This window comes from Nicotiana tabacum, chromosome 1 (assembly GCF_000715075.1).
Source record: "Nicotiana tabacum cultivar K326 chromosome 1, ASM71507v2, whole genome shotgun sequence".
NCBI classification, from domain to species: domain Eukaryota; kingdom Viridiplantae; phylum Streptophyta; class Magnoliopsida; order Solanales; family Solanaceae; genus Nicotiana; species Nicotiana tabacum.
The window spans coordinates 115159654-115165147 of NC_134080.1; the positions used below are offsets into that span (position 1 = coordinate 115159654).

General features: G+C 37.0%; 1 long non-coding RNA gene across 1 annotated transcript; it reads right to left on the reverse strand.

Moving 5' to 3' along the window:
• Positions 1-3795: 3795 nt before the first annotated feature.
• On the reverse strand, positions 3796-4291 carry LOC142181650 (uncharacterized). The gene is made up of 3 exons (XR_012710520.1): positions 4137-4291; positions 3940-4059; positions 3796-3856 (listed from the first exon to the last, which is right to left on the reverse strand). It is a non-coding gene; the product is annotated as an uncharacterized LOC142181650 (long non-coding RNA).
• Positions 4292-5494: the final 1203 nt, after the last annotated feature.

Sequence of the window (5494 nt, forward strand, 5' to 3'; positions counted from 1 at the left end):
CATCCGTCCAAGCTCAAAAATCGCATAGAAGCCCGTAGCCTGTAGACGTGCGACTACGCGGGCATGGAAAGGATGCTCCCCGATAAACTCCCACAAATCGTCAGGTCTCCTGGGGCGGAGATGATGCATCGATAGCTGTCCCTACCATACAAATGAGGACCTATGGTCGCCCTGCAACACTAGTAGCTGATCCTCGGCAGGTCCGGGATGCGCAGGCGGAGGAAAGTCCATGTCGTCTACTATAATTTAAACAAAATTAATTGTGTGTGTTAGCTTAATAAATTAAATAGTTAATTATGTTTAGAATTGGACTGAATAATTATGTTCGGGTTTCAGGCTCGATATTTGAGGCCCGGTAGCACCGAGTTATCCTTAATTATTATGCGTGTTAATTTCAACATTTTTAGAATTGTGTCTGTTAGCTTAATAGATTAAATAATTAATTATGTTTAAAATTGGACTGAATAATTATGTATGGGTTCCAGACTCGATATTTGAGGCCTGGTAGCATCGAGTTATCCTTAATTATTATGCGTGTTAATTTCAATATTTTTAGAATTGTGTCTGTTAGCTTAATAAATTAAATAATTAATTATGTTTAAAATTGGACTGAATAATTATGTGTGGGTTCCAGACTCGATATTTGAGGCCCGGTAGCACCGAGTTATCCTTAATTATTATGCGTCTATAATTTAAACAAAATTAATTGTGTGTATTAGCTTAATAAATTAAATAATTAATTATGTTTAAAATTGGACTGAATAATTATGTACGGGTTCCAAGCTCGATATTTGAGGCCCGGTAGCACCGAGTTATCCTTAATTATTATGCGTGTTAATTTCAACATTTTTAGAATTGTGCCTGTTAGCTTAATAAATTAAATAATTAATTATGTTTAAAATTGGACTGAATAATTATGTATGGGTACCAGGCTCGATATTTGAGGCCCGGTAGCACCGAGTTATCCTTAATTATTATGCGTGTTAATTTTAACATTTTTAGAATTGTGTCTGTTAGCTTAATAAATTAAATAATTAATTATGTTTAAAATTGGACTAATTAATTATGTATGGGTTCCAGACTCGATATTTGAGTTAATTTTACAACATATATTAATTTTTTACTTTTGTAAGTTTATTGTTATAAATTAAATAATTAATTCTGTAAAGTGTAATTGGAGTTACTACATACTTAAACTACATAGACTCTACGCTAAAAGGCTCTACATTTTACTACGCTAAAAGGCTCTATATTTTACAACACTAAAAGGCTCTATATTTTACTACACTAAAAGGCTCTATATTTTACTACACTAAAAGGCTCTATATTTTACTACGCTAAAAGGTCAATATTACATATAAAAACAACTAACATAAAATACAAATATGAACAAAAAACAAAATAAATAATATTAATTTTTAACAATACAAATAATTTATCAAATTTTAACAATTTTTTGTACCAAAACTAATAAATCAGTCCGGGTATAAATAAGATACAAATTTAAACACAAACATAACACAAATTAACATGGAAATACATTAAACAATACAAATATGCATGTACAATACGAGTTTCGACATAAACAAAATCGAAATACCTTGATTTAAGTTTTTTGAATTTGATTGAAATCGAATTTTTGCACCCGAAAGAAGGAATCCAAAGCTTGTCTTGTATGTGGGACCTACACTCCTTGCTCTTTAGGTGACGGATGGGGCCGGATTTTTTTTTTAAGTTTGTCGCGGGGTGGGGGAGGGGGGACCAGAACAATCGAAATTTTTAAAGGAGAAGGGGCTGCGTTTTATAAAGTTGTTCGCAGTATTATACTGCGTTTTAGGTAAAACGCAGCATTATACTGCGAACTGCTTTATAAAACGCAGTATTATACTGCGAATTACAAAAAAAAAATTGAAGTAAAACGCAGTACGATATTGCGAATTACAAAAAAAAAATTAAAGTAAAACGCAGTATGATATTGCGTTTTACTTTAACAGACTAATTTTCGTTAACGTAGTTCGCAGTATAATACTGCGTTTTACTCATTTATGTAACTTTTTTTTATAAGCAGTATAAAAGTGGTTTTTGTCAAAAAAAAAAAAAACATGAAAAGCTTTTTGGACTCTCCTGATGAGTGTCCCATAGTGTCGGACTTCATTCTATCTTTATTATTTCCGTCTTATTTCCATTTCAGACAGTTTAATTATGTATTAGTATTCAAACGTGTACCCGTCGTAGGTGCTCATGTACTGTGACTTCCAGGTTTTGTGGTGTTGTATTGACTTAGACAATTACGTCCTTATTAGAGTTATTATGAGACTTATATCGTTTTCTTTACTTAATTTCCGCACTTAGTTATGTTTCGTGACTTATCTTTGTTTGGGGAAATTTGTGGACGTGGACGTGACACTACTAGAAATCCGGGAAAAAGCGACCGCAAAAAGCGACCAGAGTTGGTTGCTATTGGGCTAAAAAGCGACCAAAAGGGCCTGGTAGCTATATTGATGGTCTCTAAGCTAAATGGACCAATTTTTCCGGATATTGACTATAGAGACCAACTTTGGTCGCTTTATTAATTTAATAATATAAATTTGGCGACCAAAGTTGGTCTCTAAATATAAAATACGTTATTTATTTATTTATTATTAATCATTAAAAAGCGACCAACTTTGGTCTCTAATCCAAATATTATATTTTAAAATCTGGAAACTAGAGACCAATGTTGGTCGCTTTTTTATTCAATTATTTATTTATTTTATTAAACTAGCGACCAACTTTGGTCCCTAAATACATGAATTTAATTTATTTTTTAAATATTAGCGACCAACTTTGGTCGCTATATCACCAGAAATTTTATTTTTTTAATGAAATAGCGACCAAGTTTGGTCGCTTTTTTGTAGAAATCTGGGTAAATAGCGACCAACGTTGGTCGCTATTCTCCAGAAAATTATTTTTTTTTACATGAAAAGCGACCAAATAGAGAACAACTTTGGTCGCTTTTCTGTGTATTATTTTGGCAGAAACTGCCTGTTTTGGCAGCTACACCACCTGCCAGTCATACCAAAACCCTAACAAGCAACAACAACAACAATTCAAACAACAATTCCAATAACAATACCAAACAACAACACAACAACAACAACAACACAAAAACAACATTAAAAGCTACATTAAAACCAAGAAAGTGTAAATTTCAATAGAACTACCAAACTAAGTTAACTCTTATTACAACCCAATGGAAAACAAATTGTATTTGTCTAGTTCAAATTGTCTAAAATTCATTCATTGTTTGGTACATCATTATCATCACCGTCTGATGAAGTTTCATCATCATCACGGTATTGAGAAGGGTCTACTTGTCGATGACGGGAAGAATGATCACGGGAGGACGGGAGGAACGACCACTTGGAGGACGGGCTGAACGAGCACGGGGACGGGCAGCCTCTGGCGATGATGGCCGAGACCGGGGAATCGAAAAAGATCCAGCTAGGAGATTTTTGATATGCTCTTGCATGCTCTGGCACTGAGCGACCACACCAATATACTGAGCATCTCTAAGCTTTTCTCTTTCCTTGGACGCTTCTAGCTCGGATGTGAGTTTTGTCACAGTCTCCCGCATAGCGGAGAGGCTCTCCCCATCAAGTTGCTCGGCTTGCGAGGAAGTCCCTATTCCTTGCATTCCACACCTATAGCGATGGAATGTCTTAGTATGAAGGCCGTATCCCTTCCCCCATTTTGGACCGCCTGCAGCCCGCGTCCATAGTCTTTCAACATTCTCGGCCAAAAGTTGGAATGGTGCGCCCGACTCATTAGGTGGCTGGCTGCGTATGAATTCCTCAGCTTCAACTCTGAAGCGATCCTATAAGAAAAAGTAAATTGAATTAGTATTTCAAATTTTACATAAAAGTAAATGAAAATACTTAATGAAAAGTGAAAACTTACATGTACAGTCGAGGCACGTCCCTCGACCCACCTTTCTTGATCCGTCTCTTTCTTCTTCTTCACAATATGAGTCTCCCTGAATAGCTCATCTTGGTTCATCGGACGACCCAACTTCTTTTCCTGAAAACTCATAAATTTTAATTAATAAATAGAATAGATATACTTTGAAAATTAAAATAAATTAAGCAATTACGTACCATTCTTCTTTTTATTGTCCCCTGGCTGACCGCACCTCCAGTGTGCAATGATCCTCCCTTCTCAGATGCGCGAGCTTTCTTTCCCTTTTCGCTCTTCTGTAAGAACTCTGCAGTAAGCCATTGCCTTTGCAAATCATCCCAAAACTCCTGAAGCAACCAGCCAGGCTTCTGTTTCAGCTGTCTAGCTATGGAGAAAGAATGCGACAACCGCTTGCGAGCTTTGAGATTAAAATTTGCAACCACGTCCACGCTATACTGGTGTTCCCATACACACTTGCTCTGTATTTCAGAAGTAAAATATTATATGGAAATATCATAAATATAAATAATCATACTGCTTAAAAGAACATTTATACCTTAAATTCATTGAAAATTGCCTCCTTCAGTGAGAATGGGAATTCACGCCAAGACACATAAGGGGCATCATAAAGCTTTCTGGTTGCTTTGGTGATTATCCTCATAGTAATATTACTCGGGAGGAACCTGCAATTTAATAAATAAAACAAATTAATATCTTAGTAAAAACTGTACAAAAAAATAAACATAAAAATAACAAATAACTCTTACCCATCACCCTCAGGGACTATGATGATCCTGCCATACTGATCATAATGCACCTCCTCGTCAGACGCAGTAGTAGCATCAGCATCATCGTCCGAAACATGTGTATCAGAGGCATGTGTGGAAGGAGTAGGGGGTCAGAGCTACTATCCCGCAAGCGAAAGCCTCCAATAGGTGGAGTCGCTGATGACGATAGATGTGATCCCTGTGACTACGACATAGCTGCACGGATCGGAAGTGGCTGTGATACTGACTGCTTTGACCAGAGTGGCTGTGACCTGACTGGCTGTGACACTGATGGTTGTGATCCATGTGGCTGTGCCATGGATCGATACGATCCATGTGATGCTGATGGGTGGGATCCACGTGGTAGTGAGGCAGGTGAACTGTATGTCGGACGCACAGTCCGATGGCCCTGTGAAGAAACACCCGGGGTCTGCACGAAGGTGTAGGGCTGGTGATGTTGTGGCAACTCAGTATAGCCATGGGGTAGAGGCTGTGGCATAGTGATAGGCAAATCAGAAGATGGTGGAAAAGATTGATGAGTAGTATCTTCTACCCTCCTCTTTTGCTTCCTAGCCTTTTCTCGACCCCGAGAACCACTACCTTCATTGTTACCTCGACCCTTGCCTGTCATCTGCATAATATAATACATATTTAGATTGAAACATATAAGGAAACTATCTATAAACGAGAGTTATCGAAGAAACCAACTTTTTAAAGCTCATCGACGTATTCTTCCTCGTCAGAGAATTCTTCTTCCTCACTAGTTTGAGCTTCATCAGTTGATTCTTCTT